The following is a 22,357-nucleotide window of genomic DNA, read 5'->3' as shown; positions in this document are numbered from 1 at the left end:
GATTTGTGGACTAGTAGTTACAAATGCTCATCCTTTAGCATATGCTTGAAACACTAGCTCTTATTTTAACCTGTTTCTCTTCATTTATGTTTTGCCTCAGGGCTTTTTTTCTTTTAATCTTCTTTTCATTCTGTATGTCCTGCTGCTTCTGAGTATGGCTGGCTAGTGGCTGCCTAGCTGGCTATCCCCAGCTAATTCCCTCTCTTTCCCTTGTTCTTTCTTTCTTTCTCGAGCCTAAATTACTCCTCCTACTTATTCTCTCTGTCCATCAACCCCACCTATTCCTCTACTGCCCAGCGATTAACCACTCAGCCTTCATTAGACCAATCATATGCTCTAGGCAAGCAAAGCAACCCATCTTTACATCATTAAACAAGTTCAGCATAAGCAAATGTAACACATCTTTACATCATTAAACAAATGCACCATAAACAAATGTAACACATCTTTACATCATTAAACAAATGCACCATAAACAAATGTAACACATCTTTACGTAGTTAAAGTAATATTCCACAACAGGTATTTCAAGGAACAGCAGACTGGGAAAGAGTTACACAGCACACTGCATTTTAGGTAACCAATGCATATAGGCCTCTCCTTGCCCCTGCTTAAGCACGTGTGTGTGCACTCATTGTACTCTCAGGCAAGAAGCATGCACCTAAATTTGTGTGGATCAGACATACAGGCCATACAATGACATTCATATACCATACTACTGAAATGAACCTAGGTACAAGCAGGCCCACATTTTACATGCATGCATGGGGCACATTCCTTGTTTATTTAAACCCAAGAGCATATGTGCTTTTAAGCATGTATGTCCTGTTTTGGTTTTTTTTCACACAGTCCTCATCAACCCTCTGGATTTCCTTTTTGTACTTGGAGAAAGGGAAAGTATAAAAAGAAATGCAAAGCTTCCTTTGCTAACACTGGGATCTTAAGAAATTCTTTCACAGGGAAGAGGGAAGTCCTGACACGATGCTTTGCATTTTAGATGTTGGCATCTGTATTGGATTTGGTTTAAGTGCCTCGCTAGATAATCTCAGCTTTTTCACTGATGTTTCTGATGAACATTCAGGAAGGTCTCTGCAATCAATAAGATTTATGTAGTGCAAAGAGGAGGTTCTGAATTTCATTAAAGGCAGAATCTAGAGTTTCATTGCCTTCTTTGGAGAACAGACCATTCACAGAACAATGACCACTCCCCCACACACACACACACACTTCTTATCTTGACTAGTTGGCTGTGCCTGTCAACCTGTGCCATATTTTGTCTAGTGGATGTGACCAGAAAGCATCTTACCATCCATCTCCTATGCTGTGTCTGTCCTGGCCAGTACCTCTGTCCCTGGAGAGCAGCTCTTTACTGACTGTGAGTGTAAGAAAATCTAGAAACACTCTTCCAGACCAGACCCTGTGAGACTCACTTCTTTTTTTTTTTTTTTTGAGACTCACTTCTTGATTTGTCTGGAGAATAACTCCCTACGTGCCTCAGATCTACTTTCTCCAAAGAAAGGTGTCACTTAGTGCCACTAGGAACCACAAGACTGTTGCCATCCTATGACCTTTGACTAATAGAAAACAGGAGCTGAGATGCATGCTTGCCTCACTTTCACCCTAACGTACTGTCTCAAGCTTCGCACTGAGTTTCCAGGGAAGTCACCTGGTATGAATTAACAGCCAAGCCACCACTGGCTTTTAAAAAGTATTTTCCTTCAGCGTTTCCCTTACCTTACCTTCTTTTCTTTCTCCTGGGATTGTGTAAGCAAAAGGGAATTTGCAGTAACTGTTGGCAGAACAATTATGGGCCATGCGGGCCACTGTGGGAATTTAAAAATAACCTGCATTGTCTAAGTGGATGTTTGTACACCTGCAAAACAGGGCTAATCACGTTATCCAGAGTTAAGACTAACTCCGGTAAGGCACACTGACATTATCTCATCTATTGACAAAAATAAGGGCAACATTTTGATAATTCATTCTCAATTTTCAAAATATTCTATTGGAAAACCTCTCATAGAACATTTTTTTTCTACACCTTAGACGGTGGTTTTAAAACAACAAATTACTACTCTTGGTCAGATAGAAAAAGAAGACTTTGAGTTCCTAGAGAGGGGGAAGGTAGAAAGCAGAAGCAGAATATTTCAGAAATCTTTAGAGGAAATCAGAGGAAGTGAAGAACAGGATGGCCTCCTTCTTTCCTAGGATGCACATAACACTTTAAAGATACCAAGAATTTTGCTCCTTCTGGGGTTACTGTGTAGCTACTTCCTGAGCGGAAGCATTTCCTTCTTCTGGGAGGCCCGGTAAACTAAAGAAACTGTCCAAGTCTGGGAAATGCAAAAAATTGCAAGACGAACAAAGCTTCTCTCCCCTAAGATATAGAGGCAGTAAACCCATCAATGGGGGTATGAAGACTCTTAGGCAGAATGTTTACGTGTTGAGCTGTAGGGCAGGGATCTCCAAGGATGTGCCTTCCATGAGTTGCCACAAATGATGGGATGACCTTTTTGTTACTTCTGTCCCTGTAGCATATCACCCATGTTCCTATAGGCATATTAATTCACTGGCCCAATAACATAGACTTGGATGGACCTGCTTCTTCAGTCTGTACTCTATGTTGGGGAACAGACATTTGTTCAGGTCTCCCCAGGAAAGTCATATATCTGGGATTGCCACCAAAGCTATCAAGAATAGAGTTGGAGTGAATTTTGTATTAAAATCATCTCACTAAAACCCTTCCACTATGGTGAAGAAGCATTTTTCAAAACTATTCCACTTCAGAGAAAAACAATAATTATGAAGAGAAATCAAGACCAGAATACATTTTTAAATAAACAAGTGGTAATAACAAAGGAATCAAAGAATTTGAGTTGGGCAGGGGCTAGGAGTCTAGATTTAAAAATCAAATTGAGGTATACCCAACCTTTATTGCAATTTTGGCATAAACTTTTGTCACAGAGCTTTAGTAATATCATGAATTTAATATAGTCTCATAAAAGGGGAGATAGAAAAATGACAAAAATATTGAGACTACAATAGCTGAACATTTCTCAAATCACTACTAGGTGACATAACTCAAATATTCAGAAAAATCTCTTAAGGGAATATACGTGCATGTGTAGCATCAAGGTCAAACAGCTATAACTCAGGGAAAAGAACACTTGTTCAAGGCAGTAGCTGAGAGAATATGTATCACATTCAAGCATAGACTGAAATTACCAAGAGGTTCTTCGGAGCAGAAATGGTGGAATGTGGAGTTGCTTCAGGCAATCTCCTAACCAAGTATTTTTCTTTACACTATTTTTCCCAAAACCATGGTGAAATTTGAAGCGTAAGGATTATTTCAAATCATAAAATAAGAACAGGTCAGAGCATGGGGATAAGACACGGACAGATACAGAGGGCTGCTTAGGACTCACTGCAAAGCATCCAGACGCACATAGCTGATGACAGACCACCTGTGTCTCATTTAAAAAAAATAAGAAATGGATAGAATAATTGGGCCTGTAATTTGGATGCAGCTCTAAATATCCAACAGGCATGATGGCATTTCATCCTTCAGCACACCTGTAAGAGGTGCAGCTATTAATCCTAGTAAAGCTAAGGCTATGGGCACAAAAAGGCTTACCAACCTCATGCAGACTGGAAAGGGGCTGAAATGAGTCTTTAATTGGAGACTCCACTCTCCAGTCTTGGTCCCCTTATTGACAATGTTAAAACTTCCCACAGTGCTAAGAAGTAACAGATAATAATAGTTGGTAATAAAGAAATGAAGAGCGGCACTGAAGAGACTCAGTGAATTAGATAAGATGATTTTTTTTAACATAAGGGAGTGGGGATTAAAAGAATTAAGGATGTTATAGGCACACAGAACAGCAAGAACCCAGCCAAGAAGGATAAGGGGAAACTTTTTAGGAGAGGTAAAACCTGGGGTGCTGATTGTTTAGGTTGCAGACTGCACAGTGTAAACATTTATTCATGGCTCCCCAGGAGATGTGCAGTGCACAGCCTGTTTCACCTTGTGCAATCTGCTCTGTATACCACAGAATTTGTACTCCGATGGGTCAGGAGATGTTAGGGTAAACACGTAAAGAAAGAGGAAATGGCCATACACCCTGTGCCCATAATTGGGAGACATAGGAGGTGAGTAGGCAGCATCCCTGTGGCCCCGGAACCCCAACTCCCTAAGACTTCAATGTGGGAGAAAAGCCAGAGGCCCCTCCCCAGGTCCCTTGGCATTTCTAGTTGCCAGCAAGGAGCTTGCCTGCTAGCACTCAATCAATCCCGCCCCCAACTTGCCATTCCCTGTGAGCTCCTTGGAAGCCTGTAAAACACACCTTGTGCCAATACTGAGTGAACCTAAGAGCCTGCTCCAATTTTGAAGGGACAGCCACAGCAAGAATTTGACAAAGAAGCCAAGACACTGCTGGCCTCATTTTAAGAAAGAGATGGGTAGGCGCCAATAAAAGAATTTCTCCAACATCCTAAGAAACAACATGGTAACACCAGAACCCAGCAGACACACAACAGAAAGACTTGATCACCCTGACCCAGAAATGTAGAAGAAAATAACTTTAAATGTAACTTTATGAAAATAATGGAGACTTTAAAGAGGAAGTGAAAAACTCCCTTAAAGAAATAGAGGAGAAGACAGACAGAAAGCTGGAAGAAATTAATAAATCCCCCAAAGAAACTCAAGAAAACCAATAAAAAGCAATCAAACAGGAGAAGAAAACAGTTCAAGACTTGAAGATTGAAATAAAGGAAATAAAGAAAACACAAACCAAGGGAACTTGGAAAATGGAAAGTCTGGGTAAACGATTAGGAACTACAGAGACAAGTATAACCAACAGAATACAAGAAATAGAAGAAAGAATCTCGGGTGCTGAAGATAATATTGAGGAAATAGATTCATTGGTCAAAAAAAACCACTAAATCCAGCAAATTCTTAACACAAAGCATTCAGGAAATCTGGGACACCATGAAAAAAACCAAACCTAACAATAATAGGGGTAGAAGAAGGAGAAGAACTCCAGCTCAAAGGCACAGAAAATATATTCAACAGAATTAGAGAAGAGAACTTTCCCAATTTACAGAAGGATATCCCAATGAAGGTACAAGAAGCCTACAGAACACCAAATAAGCTGGATAAAAAAAGTCCCCTTGCCATATAATAATCAAAATACAACACAAAACATACAGAACAAAGAAAGAATATTAAGAGCTGCAAAGGAAAAAGGTCAAGTAACATATAAAGGTAAACCTATCAGAATTACACCTGACTTCAATGGAAACCATGAAAGCCAGAAGGTCCTGGATAGATATACTGCAGACAGTTAGAGACCATGGATGCAAGCCCAGAGTACTATACCCAGCAATACTTTCATTCACCATTGATGGAGAAAACAAGATATTCAATGACAAAAACAGATTTAAACAATACACATCTACAAAGCCAGCCTTACAGAAAGTACTAGAAGGAAAACCTCAACCAAAGGAAGCTAACTATACCCACAATAACCCCCTACCAGCATAACCCAAAGAAGGGAAACACACAAACACTACTACTGAAAGATAATCAAAGTTAACAACCACTGGTCATTAATATCACTTATTATCAATAGACTCAATTCACCTATAAAAAGACACAGGCTAAGTTAATGGATACAAAAATAGGATCCAACATTCTGTTGTTTACAAGAAACACACCTCAACCTCAAAGACAGACACTACTTCAGAGTAAAGGGTTGGGAAAAGGTTTTCCAATCAAATGGACCTAAGAAACAAGTGGGGGAGTGGCTATCCTAATATCTAACAAAATTGCTTTCAAACTAAAATCAATCAGAAGAGATGGAGAAGGATACTTTATACTCATAACAGAAATAATTCATCAAGATGAAGTCTCAATCCTGAATATCTATGCCCCTAATAAAGATTACCCACATATGTAAAAGAAACATTGCTAAAAATTAAATCACACATCAAACCCCACACACTAATAGTAGGAGATCTCAACACTCCTCTCTTGGCAATGGACAGGTCAACCAGTCAGAATAAATGAGACTTCCTGAAACTGAGAAGCTTCTGTAGATCAAAAGACACAGTCAATAAGACAGAAGCTTCTCAACAACAGATGGGAACAGAGGCAAAGAGCCACATCAGAGCACATGACTGAGCTCCCAAGATCCAGTTGAAGAGTGGAAGGAGTAAGAGTATGAGCAAGGAATTCAAGACCATGAGGGGTTTATCCACTGAGACAGTTTGCTTGAGCTCACCAACTCCAACTGGACTGGGAGTCAACTCTGAAGGGGGTTGACAGTTGGGGCAGATGGAGGGGCCACTGATAGTGATGCTGGGATATGTCTCTATGGCATGTACTGGTTTCTTGGGATCCTATTCTCTTCGGATGTAAGCCTTGCTCAACATAGATGTAGTAGGAAGGGCCTTGGACTTTCCACAGGGCAGGGTGCATGGCCCTCTCTTAGGATTGGAGGGGTGGGGTGGGAGGGTCTGTGGAGGGAGTGGGAGGGGATTGGGAGGAGGGGAGGGAGTGGGAATTTGGATTGGTATTTTTAAGTAATAAAATAATAATAATAATAATAGTAATAATAATAATAATTAGGAAATGGTAATCGGGAAGAGGGGAAGCATGGCTCCTTGGTTCTTGTGGAACTGGGCATCATGCTGTGAGTCCAGGGAGAATAACCAAGAGTGATGCTGCAGGAATTAGGCCAAGCTGGAAATGACTAAGTGAGGTCATGTGGTTACTGTTTAACAAATATGAGGGGACCCAGAGTGGATATCGTCTCTCCACCTGCTTGTTTAACATTAGTAGTATAAAGCCAACTGTGGTAGACCTATTTACACTGTGGGAAACAGCAAACACTGTTTTCCCCCCTATGGAGTCCACTGTTGACATTTTTCCACACTGTAACAGTCGTTGATAACTCCTTAAACACTCATGAGCCTGGGGCCAGACGTCTGGACTGAGTTCACATCAATCCAGCAGAGATTCTTAGCCTCAAGCAGGACTTTGCTGGTATCCACACATCATTTCCTGAGCTGGGAGTTATGCATGTCCTCAGTTTACACATACTGGATAAAGGACTCTAGATGACTTTCTACACTATTGGGTAGGGATCTGTGGCTGTAGGTGTAGGCTGCAGGTCCGTCAAATTTCTCAGCAGCTGGAGCCCACCCCATCTGTGTGGTCAGTGGGCCAGGGACAGAGCCCTTTCAACATCACTGACCTCAGACCTCTGCTGGGTAATAACCTCAATTCTAGGCCTATTCTGTGTGCCTAATGCTGGTCTACATGCTTTATATGTAGTCATACCATTTATAACATTCACAAAGCATGTGAGTGGCTACATGCATCACAGAGAGAGTGTGACGACTGATCTAAATGCATTTGGTTTTAACAGTCAAGTAGGCAACCTTCAAAATCCATGTTCTTTCCCAACACAATGAATGGTCAGAAACAGGAAGCAATGTTTATTTTTGTTGTTTTCACAGCAGCAAATGTATTCATGAACAAAGGTACCAGGTTTCTGTACAATGCATGCTATGTGTAGGGCCTTAGGGATGTGTCATCCAACCCCATACCATCTCAGCAACCAGGTCTGCATGCTGAACATTCATTAGTGTCACACTGCAGTATTTTTTTCTTTGGTTATTAAAATATTGAGTTTTTCCTGGGAAAACCCTTCCTTATAGTTGGGAGCGGGGCCCCTTGTTCCATCCCACCCAGCTAGCTTACACCTGAAATAATCACACAGAAACTGTATTAATTAAATTACTACCTGGCCCATTATCTCTAGCCTCTTATTGGCTAACTCTCAAGTCTTGCTTTAACCCATTTCTAGTAATTTGTGTATTACCACGAGGCTTACCGGGAAAGATTTTAACCAGCGTCAGTCTCAGGCAGTAGCTTCATGGTGGCTGCCACTCTGACCTTCTTCCCAACATCCAGTTCTGTCTTCTCCGCCTACCTAAATTCTGCCCTATCAACTAGGCCAAGGCAGTTTCTTTATTCAACCAATGAAAGCAACACAAATACAGAAGGGCCTCCTACACCACTTTCTGTCCCCTCAATCCACATTATTTGTTGGGGCTGACCTCGCTCCTGCTTGTAGTTATACCTTCTTGTCAGGACTGTCAACACCCAAATAACGAGACTTCTTATTAATTATGAAAGCTCAGCCTACAGCTTAGGCTTGTTTCTAACTAGCTCTTATCACTTAAATTAGCAGATTTATATTAATCTACTTTCTACCACATGGCTTGTATCTGTTGCCTCTCTTCCTGCACATCCTGCTTGTTCTGTGTCTCCTGGCACCTCCTCCTTTCTTCTTCCCAGAGTCCTCTCTGTCCCCAGAAGTCCTGCCTAACCTCTTCCTGCCTAACTATTGACCATTCGTCTCTTGATTAAACCAATCAGAAGATGCCTTGGCAAAAATACATCTTCACAGTGTAAATAAATATTCTGCAGCACCTACTCTCGGGGAGCATTCAGCCAAGGTGGAGGCAATCCACACAGCACATCTTAGGCCCTAGAGGTTAAATCAGGGCTGAGGCCAGGGTTAGATTCACAGCTATGATGGTGAAGTGCAAGATGTGTGTTCACTCTAGAAGTAAATGTCTCTTCTACTAGGCTTGAATCTAGGATGGGGTCCAGAGTCTAGGAGCTATTGGCAATATTTTGTGCTATAGAAAATAGTATGGTGGTTCAACAGTTAAAAACAAATTGTTCTGTTTTGATAATTATATTGTTGTGAGGAAAGGGGTGTTGGAGCATTGTTTAATATGTCCTTATCTTGAGTGTTATTTTCCTAACAGAAATAACTTTGTGACAATTTGTTTACATAAACTGATCAGTTCCCCATTTTTTCTGAAATCTCTCAAGTTTGATCTTCTGTTCCTCTCTATTCTATCCTTTATGATTCCTTAAGACTGCCCAGATTGGTGTTGTTGATTCCTACAACATGGAATAAATACAGAGGTTGTGATAGCCTCCAGAAATTGCCTTGGGCCACATACAAGATGTATAGGTTGACAAGCATCTGTCACTGCTTGATGTGACTCCACTCTCCACTGCATCCAATTGCTCAGCATCTCTACTGCCTCAGAAGATGGCTTTCCGAGTCAGTATTCCCATCATCACGTTAGACCCCTTCCCTTCCACCAGGAAGCCTCCTGAAGTCTTAGTACACTATCCACCCATCCACCCATTCACCTACCCACCCCCAATCTATCCATCCATCCATCCCTTTAGTTATCAAATATTTGATACTTTGTGATGCACTGGGTATCATAAAGGGGGAGTTTTAAGAAATATATAAGCACACAAGACATAGTCCCTTCAGAAAGTCCAAGTGCACTTGTCCAACCTCTCCTCCTCCTTCTCTGTGACTTCAGCCAGATGAACTTTGACTTTCTCATGACTGCAATCCCTGTAACCTACTCAAGCCTCCACATATCTTTCCTCCTTTCTCTCTAAAGTTGTTCCTTGTAATCCCATGTGATTACTTCCTATTCATCCTCAAGGTCTGTATGTCTTTCTCCTCTTTGAGAGTGAGCTTACATCTTTAAGGAAGTTATCTGTGCAGCTTAGCTCATACCTATTTCCCTACAAGACTGAGTGACTGAAAAGCAGAAACTATACTACGATGTCATATGCCTAACAGAACTCAGGGCTCCAAGGGACTCAGTGAAGTCTGTTCATTTATGAACTACAAGCAACTAACTAAGTGTCCATTTAGAAACTAAGTCTGCCTTTCTCTCCTTAAGACAGGTAAGTCTGAGACTTAATGTTTAGTTAAGAAGGGATAATGTAACATGACTCTAAAGAACAGGTCTTAAATTCTCACTTTGAGCTAACTCAAATGCATCCTTCCAGGACTCTGGGGATCTGGAAGATCCTAGATCTTCCTAGATCCCAGAGCTTTCCCTTTTCTGATCTTTAGCTCTCACTGAGTCATATGCTCCCTGAATCTCATAGGCTTTTCTTTGTCCTCTGAAGTCCTTTGGGAGTTTGGATTCCTCACTTCTGGCATTGATGGACTTTCATGATGGACTAGGTGACACAGGACCCTGGGTCTTCTATAGTACCAGGCTGGTTTCGCCAACCATCAGGTTAGTCCCTAAGCTCCACGGTGGCTCTGGTGACTTCGAGGCTTCATTTGTCTTTGGGAAGCTCATTCTGCTTTAAAACTGGAAAAACAGCACTTTGATTTGGAAATTGAAGGAGCTCCTTTCATATGACTGGGAATCTACTCTGTGACTTCATAATAAGAATGATTCCAAGTCAACTGACCACTCACTAAAGGCAGGATCCTGGAAGTGTTCTTGTCCCTACTCACCTGTGAATCCTCAGATTGGCCACAGACTACAGAGACACAGTCTTTCTAGGCACAAAGCCTGGAGACAGATAAGGCATTAGACTGTCCTGGTAACCCCTGCTCCCCACTGCATAAGGCTGAGCACTCCTACATTGTGCCTCCACAAAATCCTTTAAAATGAAAAATTTTTAAAAAGATGCTATTGTTTTTTTCTCACTTTCAAATGAAGAAGATGAGGCTTAAGAAGTTAAAATTTCTTGACATTTGGAGTGTTTTAATTAAACTTATTTTTACAAATACATAAAATACATCTTCATGGGATACCATGATATTTTGTTGTGTCTACATACTGTGGAATGTTTAGATCAGGTTAAATCTATCTGTATCCTCAAACATTTGTCAGTTCTTCATATTGAAAATCTATAAACTTCTTCTGGCTTTTAAAACCATTTTCTCACACTAATCTATGTTCACACATGTGTGTGTGCACTTGAGGGCAATTACATGTAGAAGACAGATAACAATTGTGAGAACTGATTCTTTCCTTCATGTGCAACCCAGAAACTGAACCCAGGTTATCAGCCTTGGTAACGAATGTTTCTACTCTCTTAATCACCTTGCTGGGCTCTTCTAGCCTTTTGGAATATACATATGTGATAGAATGCCATATCTTACCTACCTTTAACCGAAGTTTAGAATCTCACTCCTCTACTTTCTCCTTTCTTCCTATCTTAGTTAGGGTTTCTGTTGCTGCGAAGAGACAACGTGAGCATGGCAACTCATATAAATATAAATAAATATAAAGGAAAATATTTCACTGAGGTTAATTTGTAGTTTCAGAGCTTTAGTTCATTATCATCAGTACGGGACATGGTGACATGCAGGCACACATGGTGCTGAAGAGCTGAGAGTTCTACATCTCAATCCACAGGCAGCAGAAGGAGCGATTGTGTACTGGACATAGTTTGAGCATATGAAATCCCAAAACCCACCCCCCACAGCGACCTACTCCAAGGTCACACCCCAATAGTGTCACTCACTATGAATCAAGCATTCAAACAAATTAATCTATGGGGGCCATACCTGTTTAAACAACCACACTTCCCTATCCTCTCCCCAGTCTCTGGTAATCAACATTTTTCTCTCAGTTTCTATGAAATCAACTGTTTTTCAAGTCTACGGAGAGGAGATATTATAGTTCTTGTCTTTCTGTGCCCACCTTATGCCTCTGAGAGTTCATAAATGGGAGGATATCATTCTTTTGTCATAGGTGACTAGTATATTGGCAAGTACTTGTACCACAGTTTCTGTATCCATTCATCAGTTAGTGGCTGTTCGTATTTCTTAGCTACCCAGAATGGTGCTGCAGTGACCCTATAGATACAGAAGCCTCATGTTAGCCTCTTGTATTTATTTCCAGCCATTCAGAGAGATCAGAGATTGCTGAAGGCTCTGCTAGTTCTATTTTTGGCTTCTTGAGGAACCTCCATACTGTTTTCCACAATGGCGGTACTCATCTCCATTCCCACCCAACGGGCACAGAGCTTCTTTGTTTGTTGGGAATTGCAGACCCCTGGCCCCTTGACTTTCTTTTCCCACCTCAGACCCTTTGCATGATGGAGTGAACGAAGTAAACGACTTGATTTCCTGCATCCACAGCTGCTGTAAGCACAAGACCCTCATGAGCTCCTGACAGCAGGGGAATGAATTCTGGTGGATTTTACAACTGAAAATCCCAATAGCTGGGACATGGCTATCAGTTAATGATCCCTAGATATGCTTCCCTGGAGCATAATAAAGTTGGCATTCTTGTTTCAAGGATGACTCCTGTCCCTGTGTCTCTGTCTGTGTGTGTATTTGTTTAAATCTCCAGCCCCTTTCCTGGTTCACGTACCATCCCGTAGTGCAGGTGCTACAGGGAGAGGGCCCCAATGAGATTGGGAACTAGGGAGATGCTGAGAGATCTCCCCCAGAAGGCTGGCCAGCAAGCAAGTAATAGATTGATGGTGAGGGTGGATTGAAGATGGGTGCGAGTAATTCTGTTCAGGTATTGACTGGTCAATTGATAGTTTTTTTAAAGAAGCAGGACACCATTATTAAAACTGAAACAGCACAAGAGTTTATTAAGAGAGTTTTAGAATTTAGTCCCTAGTTTTCACAGGCAGGGGCGGGGTAATATTCCTGATTGGGAGCAGACAAAAGATGACCTTCAAAAAGCTTTGAAAGAGCAAGGCCAGAAGAATTTCCCATGGAAATATTTTCACTATGGCATTTAGTCAGAGACACTCTTCTCAGCAACAATGGGAAGGTGACAGTCTAGCCAAAACTTTTGAGGAAATTCAAGATGAAGAATCTGTGAAATCTATTAGGAACTTTATGGATGATGAAAAAGGAAGGAGCAAGCAAACAGAGATCTTTCTATAAGACCTCTGCGGCAGAATCCATTCCTTGCTGCTTTAATTCCTTTTGCTGCTGCCTCCACCCCTATTGACTTAGAGGCAGAAATCCAAGAAATTTAAGAAAGACTAAATGATCTAAGTGGAAAGATGGCTCAGTAGTTAAGAACACTGACTGCTCTTCCAGAGAACTAGGGTTCGATCTCCAGTGGTGTGGGGAGACTAGGTGGAGCTACACCAAAGACTTGTTTTCAATGTGGGCAACTGGGACATCTCAAAAGGAATTGCACTCCGGGTAAAGGGGCAGGTAGTAAACCCAGAGGAAATCCAGATGTTTGCTCAAAATGTCAAAAGGAGGCCCATTGGACCAATGAGTGCCACTCTAGAACTGACATTCAAGGAAATCCTCTTCCCATGTCAGAAAATGGGAGGAGAGGCCTAAGGGCTAAGAAAAGAAGAAAGAACAGAGCAGGGTTGAAAAATTCGTTCTGAGGGCCGCTGTTAAGCCACAAGTTGCAATTCCCATTAAATGGAGAGAAACTAGGCCAGTATGGGTGGAACAGTGGCCCCTATCAGAAGAAAAGTTACTGGCTCCTCAGCAGCTTGTGCAAGAACAGTTAGCTGCTGGGCATATAGTCCCATCCACTTCCACTTGGAATACCCCCAAATTTGTTACCAAAAAGAAATCTGGCAGTTGGTGACTATTTCAGAGCCTTAGGCAGGTTAACAAATGTATGAAAATTTATGGGATCATTACAACCAGGATTGCCAAGACCTGTGGCTATCCCTAAGGATTACCACATGGTGGTGATTAACCTCAAGGACTGCTTTTACTATCCCTTTTGCATCCTGAGGACTCATACAAATTTGCTTTTAGTGTTCCCTCTATTAATTTCAGAGAGCTGCACCAAAGGTATCAATGGGTTATGTCTGAAAGATTGGTGTATTACAGGTTTAGCGGTTTCAACTGGGCCAAAAAATGACAGTGTACCAAGCTGAAGGCATCAAGTAGCACTTTTATTCCTGAATTCTCCTTTCTTCCCACTGACTTGGAACTGGGAGGATCAGTCACTTTTTGCTAAAGTATGTTTACCAGGGAAACCTTTGAAATCTAGAGAAGGGAACTCCAAACCCTGGATGCTGCATCTCCAGACTCTGCTTCTTCTCCCCCAGCTTTCCCACCCTGCTCCTCTTTCAGTTTCTCACGCCTAGCTTTGTGCTGCCTGTTGGTCTGAGTACTAGGGGCTCCTTCTGCAGGGGAGCTAGAGTCCTTGGCTATTATTTGGCGTTCTCCCTTTTCTCAGTTAAATTTCACTCTCACTCCCACAACGGGAAGAGTTCAATCGATTTACCCACATCTCCTTTCTGTACTATTGCTTTCTACTTGTTATTTGTGTTCTGGACTATGGAATGTGTGTCAACTCAAAATGTGAAAAATTATATGGAGGATGAGGACAAAAATTTTTTCAATCTATTACAGATGTCCCAAAATTAGCTCATCTTCTTTCTCATGAAGTCCTTCCCAGTGGTAGCTTATGTACATGACTTTTCTTTGATTTTTTTAAAGGCACAACAAGATACTAAATGTACCACCTTGTAAGGACTTTTTTTTTAACTTAGCAAAATACCTTTGATGTCATTTCATATCTCTAACTATCTGTCAATCAATTGATTGGCCACCTTAGTTGCCCTGTAACGTATGTACATGCAAACTGCCCTACCTTGTTTACTAGTTATAGAGAGCTGTTCTTCATAATTCTCTACTGACTGATGGATATCTGCATTCTTTCCATTATTTGGCCCATCCCTTGGTACAGCAAACAGCCTTGAACATAGGTGATTTACATGTGTGCTACTACATTTCAGAATAAAGTATCCAGGCATTAAACTTCGGGATCTTCATGAATGGGTCAAGTTTGGACAGGTGCTGCTGGAATACCCTCCACAGGAGTTATCCATGGATGAACCTCTTCAAGCCTTGCCTTGTTCTAACCTTCCACTGAGAAGCTATTAATGTACAGGATTGCTTCTTGGTGATTTCTCTTCTAAACCCATCAAGTGGGTTTGGAATCAATAAAAACACAAAGCACACAGTGAGAAGAGTTTTGGCATTCAAATGACATCATTTCCCATTCTCCATGTGTCACAACAGTGTGACCTTGGGTAAATGACAACCACTCTGAGCTCTGATTCTTCATCTGGCCAAAAGAGAAGCTGATAACCCCTACTTTGAAGACTGACTCTCAGGACCAAATGGAATCATAGTTTTGTGGAGAGCCATGCAGTAGATAGCCCCAAGCCGTGTGCAGTAATTGAGATGGCAGCGAAAGCAAAGCCTTGGCCAGCTAGAAGTAAATGCTAAATCAACACATATTTAACCTCAGAGATGGTATATGTTGAACTCCATAAACTTCTAATTAAAGCCTCAGAGACCACAAGGACAATTTGGCAGGGTTTCTACCAGTGAACGCTTACTGAAGAGAAGGTCCATTTGCCAGCAAATACTCCCCAAAGAGAAGCAGATGTCTGGGCCCCAGGCTTAAGGCCTATTGAAGAAATCAAGCATACTCCATCTAGCCCCTACACACCAATGACCAGAACTAATTTTTTTAGTAGTATTTTTATAGGCATTTAAAGCAGCTGCTGATGGAGAAATGAGTCTTAGTGGGAGGGATATATCCCAGGAAGGATCAGGGGAAAAGCCTTTCCCGAAGTTATTTCCAAAGGCAAAGAATATCCCTAGGGAGACAGAATAAAAAGGGCTTAATAGGTCCTATGAGAACTAGCCAGAACCAGCTGTAATTAAGACCTGCTGACCATCACATGCAATGTCTGATTGAGGCTGCCCACTGAGAATTTGAGTGTCTCATTGGGAAGAAGGGCTGGCTAGCATCCAAAAATCTCCAGGCATGAAGTCGCCCTGCTGTCTCTGTTTTACATTGTGATTGACCACTGAACTGCTGTCCAAATTGATATGTTTTGCCCGGACCCTAGCCTGATAGAACAATTGCTTGCACTGCCCTGCAGGCTACTGGGTCGGCAGCTGGTAATTGACAGAGAACTCATTATGGGAAGACAAAGCCTCAGAAAAGCTAGGAAGTTTCTACCGCCACAGCAGCAGGCCTGGGGTCAAATCAGCAGGAACATACAGGCCAAGATGCATCACCAATGAGGGGGAAAGTGAAATTTTAGAAATGGCCCGGCCCTATGTCTGAGAACTCGCTGTTGAAACTTAGCTCTGTATACTCCTCAAGGGACTGTGGGGTGTCACTGATTTTTTTTTTCCATTTGCCTCAGTTTTGCCAACTGTCAAATGGAGATGAGAATAAACACTATTCAAGGAGTGTATTAGTTGCTAGGATAAAGTACCTGAAAAAGCAATTCACATAAAGAGGGTTTATCGTTTGACGGGCACAGTCCATCATGACAGGGAAGGCAATGAAAACAGGGGACAGCTGATCACATTGTATCTGCTGCCAGGAACTGAGGAGATAAATGGGGTTGAGTCTTCCTATTTGGTCCAGAACCTCAGTTTATAAGACAATACCACACAGGTTTATAGTGAGTCTTCCCATCCAAACTAACATAGATAAACTCCATCGCGGTCATGACCACAGAGTTGTCTCCTTGATAACTCTGGATCCTGTCACGTTGACAGCTGATAATAGCCATTAAAAGTGGTCCAGAAAACATGAACAGGAGAAAGGCTCCAGACATACCTGGTAGGAAGGTGGCACTACATGAAAGGGTTCCTTTTTTCTCCCCTAAGCTCCTATGTGCAGCTGTGGCAAACTTTAATTCTAGACACACCTTAATATACAGGACAAGTGCATGTCAACCACACAGAGAAGTACGAGCTCTTCCACATTCCTGTGTCAAAATTTTAGAAGCTCAGAATTCCTATAAATGGTCAATAAACTTCCCACGTAAGTACCAGAATAAGTGACCATTAATCTCCATGCCTTCTGTCTGTTGAGCACCTATTGTGTGTGAGGTGTTTCTCGCCCATGCTTCCTGGCCTCACAATGACTCCCGGAGACAAATTTGAATCATCCCTTGTACATGCATGCTGACTGAATTCATGGAAGTAAAATGACTTGCTCAAGGGGACAAACACAAAAATTGCAGGTTCCCGACCCACAATTAGAACATGAAACTCTTTGATATGAATCTGGCCACAGATAGAACCCATACATAGTGATTCCTGGGGGCATCTACCGAGTTTAGGGAAATCATCCTAAAAAGGCCACATGCCCACCTCTGCAACAACTAACCTAAGTCAGCTGCTACAAAACCTGCTAGATTCCAACTGCTGAGATAGCACGAGGCATCGCTCTGAGCATGTCTTCAAGTAGCCAGATCTCACATGAAGCATTGTATCCCTGAATTCACAAGAACCATCCATCCTGTGTGATGTTACAGGTGTCTATACATCCTTCATCACACCCCATTTCCCTCCAGACTGTGTCAGAGAGAGCCAGGACCTCCTATCCCAGGCCTGAGCCACCTTCTCTGCTTCAGGCATTCTTTGGTCCCTACTCCATATGATGTGCACCATATATCGCCATGGTTATGGTTGCCCACTGGCCCTGGGTCTACTAAGGACCTGCTAGAATGAAGTAGCACTTGGAGACAGAATTGTCTCAATCTAGTATAGCTTTATGTGGAGAAATTCCCAGATCCTGAGTTGATCAAAATCTCAGATTCTTTGATCTAGGTCATGAAGAAATCAGAGGAAGAGCAAGGGAACAGAAAGAGGGATGGAGGTCTCATTTTCATTTCCTGTTTCACTCAGGCCAACAGGAGTTAATCAGTGTCAAGGTAGTGAATTGACTGATGTAGGCCTGAGGTACTAAGTCAAACACTGTCTGCCTGTCACCGGTCATAGTCACTAAAGGGAGCAGGCAAAAGCACTTGGGCCTTTTAGTACTGCCATTTTGACTTCAGACTTCACCTTGCCTGCAGGGTGAAATAAAGTTCAGGTCCCCAAACCCTAGGGGGAGCTGAGAACTTTCTAATGGCTCAATCTCATCCCTTACCCATAGGATAGTCATTATATATCTTTAGTTCTTTAGAAACATTATGAGTGTTCTTAACCTCAAAAGGAACAAATGAATCTGATTGGTTGAATTGAAAGACCATTCAACCATTCTATATCAATTGACAGTGGTGGACCACACAAGAAAGCCCCTAATCTCTAAATCCTGATTGGTGAAAATTGTAAATGTAACTTGGCAACAAGTATTAGTGAATTTTATGCTTATAAGCTCCACTTCTGCCCCTGTTTGATGCTATAAGAAAAAACATGGCTCCCAAGTCCGTGTCCAGCAGCCCTGATCAATCAGTGACCCACTTATGTGGTGATTTAATAAAACCTTTGGAACCCATAAGTGTATTATTCACTGTCCTTCCTCAAGGCGCATAACAGCTAAGTGTACCAGTCACCATTATAAAGAAATAGAGTCCTGGAAAGGGACTAAGGAAGGCAAGAAACTGCCTAGAAAAAGCCTTGATGTTGCCTTCCAACTTCTCGACAGTCTTGAGTCACATCCATTACCTGAGTACCAGGTCCCGCCAGTATTTGCTTTGTAAATGGAGTTTTATTGGATGCTACTGTCTTCCTTCATCTATGTAATCTCTGTCAGCTCTGTCACTTCAAGGTCCGAGTAAAATAAAGTTATAAGTGGGCAATATTTACTATCTGGCACTTGATAGAGTATTTTTTCCATGTTGCCACCTTGAGAACCCCAATAGCTGCTGCTCAGGTTTTCCAGGTCACATCAGCCTTTGGAGTATTTTATCTTTGCTTGCACTCTGAGCCAGTCATGGACTTTCCAGTAATTCCATACCTTTGACTTAATTAAGCAAACTGGGGTCTTTTTGTATTACAAACAATTCAAATAGCTCTGAAACACACAACTCCATCCTGCCTCACACCACACACTCACACAAACACATTCTGCTATAGGTCAAAGCAGTTTCTTTATTCATTAACCAATAAAAGTAATACACAGACAGAGACGGAAGAACCTCCCACACCATGACTGAAGAAAGCATTTATTTTTGCTTATAGTTTAAGGTGACCATCCCATCAGGGTCAGAGAGAGATGGCAACAGTCAGGAAACAGAGCAAGCAGAAAGTATTTTGCCACATCTGCCCTAGAGAAGCCCCACAGTTTCCCAGCACAGGACACAAATGAGGGACATAACACAAGTCTACTGTTATGTTATATGTTAGTTATATGTTAGACTCAGAACCGTCTGCTCCTTTTGGGGGAGCTGAATTCACACAGGACAACTACACAAACAGCTTCATGGACATACATCATGCACCAAATATTCTCAGTCATCTCTGGGCCTGGAACTACTTGGAATTCCTGACACCTGACACTCTCCCAGCATCATGTTCTCTCTCTCTCTCTCTCTCTCTCTCTCTCTCTCTCTCTCTCTCCCCCTCTCTCTTTCTCTGTCCCATTTCCTCTCCCCCCTTCTCGGTCACAGCACCAGCCTGTGTGCAGCAACAGGATTAAAAGTGAGTCAAGACTTCCATGATCCTGGAATGCTTTATCCCTTCAAAGACTCAGTTGAGACAGTAAGTTGCAATTTCCTGGCATTCCTCATACACCCCAGGCTCAGGCCTGAGTGTTCCTGGTGGGGCAGGTATTCCATGCAGAGTGGTTAAACAGATCCTGGGGAAAGAGTTCTCACGGAGAACAATGGGACTTATTTCAGAGACACTAGTGTGCACAGGTGGTAGTAACCCATGGAGCTGGCAGCATGGGCCATGGGGGAAAACAAGATCCCTTCAACAATACTCCTGGGAAGTTGAGGCGCCCATGTATTGCAGAATGCTGCCCTGGGCCTCGGGGCACAGCAGGCACCTTGCTCATCCTCCCGGGGTTGGCTAGGACTTTTGATTTAATCCAGATTCAACACAGTTCTGAAGTAGCATGGGGCTGGGAGTCTTTGCAGTGGGATTGAGACAGGACTGGAAAACTTGGACAATAAGAGAAGAAATCTCAGGAGAACCAGGATGGAGTATTCCAGGGTTTGGGAGTTAGAGCTGTTGTGATGTGCAAGTGAACCATTCCCTCCAGGGTTATGTATGTGGGTGGTGCAGTTCAGAAGCTTGTACAGTCTTTAGGAGATGGAGCCTTGCTGAAGAAGGTCCCCCAGGACTAACCTTAGCATTTTATAGCCAGGACCCACTTTCTGCTTATTCTGTTTCCTGACTGTTGCTATGTCTCTCTGACCCTGATGGGATGGTCACCTTAAACTATAAGCAAAAGTAAATGTTTTCTTCAGTCATGGTGTGGGAGGTTCTTCTGTCTCTGTCTATGTATTGCTTTTATTGGTTAATGAATAAAGAAACTGTTTTGACCTATAGCAGGCAGAACTTAGCTAGGCAGGGAAAATTAAACTGAATGCTGGGAGAAAGAAGATTGAGTCAGAGAGAAGCCATGTAGCCCCGCCGGGGATAGATGCCAGAACTTTATTATGTAAGCCACAACCTCATGGCAATACAAAGATTAATGGAGATGGGTTAAATTAAGATGTAAGAGATAGCCAATAAGAAGCTAGATCTACTAGGCCTAGCAGTGATTTAATTAATACAGTTCCTGTATGTTTCTCATTTGGGGTCTGAGCTGCTGGGCAGCTGGGAAACAAACAAGCGGGCTTCTTACAAAACAATCAAGTGAGACCTGCTACTGACACCCGTGTGAGGCTGAGCTCTTTGCTCATGGCCTACAAGGTTGCAAGAGCTTTGTATGCATCTGCTGTTGGAATCTCGAAGCTGAGTCCTACTGTCATGTCAAAACTGGCAGAGCTCACAGTCAGTGGCTGGCAGTACCAGAGAGCATCTACTATCTCATGTAATTCTTACAGAAAGTCATGAAGGCATGGTTTCCCTTACAGCAAAGGGAGGAAGACGACTAGAGAAGAAAATAACCTCAGAAGACCCTTCTCATGGGGTTTACAGTCAAATGGATATGTAGGATTTCAGGGTTGTTTTGAGTGTAACCAGTCCATCAACACTCAAGGACGTAAAGCCTGCTATAATATAAGCCAGATACTAAAAGCACCAAGAAGAAAGAGGTGGCCTGGCCCCTCCTTTATTAAAGTGTACTAAAACGGAGAAGGAAGCTGACAATTTTAATAGGATGCTTCAAAAGGGAAAATTACAGGATGCCATGGGAACCTGAAGGAGGGAGCCTGGAAGGAGACAGTCCCTGGAGGTTGGAGACACATTGTCGGGCACTGAGTTAGAACATCTGGAGGTGAACAATGTATTTAAATGCATGGAGACTCACAGAAAGACGGGATCTATGTATGCATCCATCCATTCGTGTATCCACCCACCCACCACCCAAGCACCGTCACCCACTTCTACATCCAGGAAGGAAATATTCAGTTCCCTCACTCACTGAGACGTTCCCAAGGCAGTCCAGCCCTCTTTGACCCCTTGTCTGTCCACTTGACCCATTTATTTCTGTCATGCTGGTGTTCTTCCACGTGTGGTCCTCACTCACCCTCCAAGCAGCTGCCACAATGAGCTGTCAGGGCAACTAACTTAAACATGGCACTCCCATTCCCATTCCTGCAGCAGTTCCCTTGCACTTTGGGGGAAGATGATTCACAGGGCTCTGCTACTCCGTGGTGCCAATCTTATCCTGAGGCCAGCTCCATGTCATCCTTCTCTGTCCTTCCTTCCACTCCTGACTTGCCTTGCTCTCACTTGGGCTCCAGAATCCTTTGTCTCCAGTGTCTAACTCCCTCTTTAGCCTCATCCTCTGCCTGAGTATGATCCATCACCTTGCCATGACAAGTGGGTAGGACATCCAGGAATCTGACTGGGGACACCTCTTTGATCATATGTCTGCAGTTTAAGTATTCCCCCAAAATTTCTTCACTTGTCCTCCCCCAAAAGTAGGTGTGGCCCTGGCAGGTGTCCCAGATCTGTGGGGTTCTTCCTATTCCCCACCATCTAGAGATAAAAGGGAGGGGTCTGTGCTGTGTGTTTACTCGCATCTTTTCACCTTTATATTTAAATTTGTTTAAGTATTTAGAAGAGAACATTTGCTATTTTAGCACTGTTTATTTGTTGCATTGAGATAGGGTCTTCGTTTCCTTAACCAGACCCCCTCCTAGTTATGTAGTTGAGGATGACCTTGAACTTCTGATCCTCGAACTATCTCTCTTCTGAATGCTAGGATTACAAGCATGAGTCACCATACTATTTATGTGGTGCCAGGGATTGAACTCAGTGCTTTCTGACTACTAGGTAAGCACTCTACAAGCTGAGACATCCCTAACACATACTTCATCCAATTTCAAGAACTCAATTAAGAAGTATCAACACTGCCCAGCTGTCTGTAGAACTGTTCATCTTCCCCAGACCTCAGTATCCCTGTAAGCAGTAACTCCTCACCCTCAAGTCCCTGGTAACCATTCTTCTGCATGATAACTTTATGTACCTAGGAGGCTTAGACAAGCTCCTTCTCATTTTCCTCCAACCAAACCCATATATATTGCATCTCTCTAGATATGTGAATAAACTATTTGTATGTCTAATATCTTACTTCTTTGTTTATTTTACTGCATTGGAATTTACAA

The 22,357-nt window shown here is 42.5% G+C and overlaps 1 long non-coding RNA gene across 1 annotated transcript in view; it reads left to right on the top strand.

Annotated features, from left to right (window-relative positions):
• Positions 1–12,167, top strand: part of LOC146891074 (uncharacterized) — a 35,767-nt gene extending 23,600 nt beyond the window's left edge. Inside the window, exon 2 of the long non-coding RNA XR_014997986.2 lies at positions 11,951–12,167. This is a non-coding gene — a long non-coding RNA (uncharacterized LOC146891074). The remainder of the gene's footprint in view (positions 1–11,950) is intronic.
• The last annotated feature ends 10,190 nt before the right edge of the window (positions 12,168–22,357 follow it).

The sequence above is a fragment of the Myodes glareolus genome, chromosome 19, assembly GCF_982192425.1.
Source record: "Myodes glareolus chromosome 19, mMyoGla1.1, whole genome shotgun sequence".
Taxonomy (NCBI): Eukaryota; Metazoa; Chordata; class Mammalia; order Rodentia; family Cricetidae; genus Myodes; species Myodes glareolus.
Note: the sequence above shows the minus strand (reverse complement) of the source record. Positions and strands in the feature narration are given on the sequence as shown.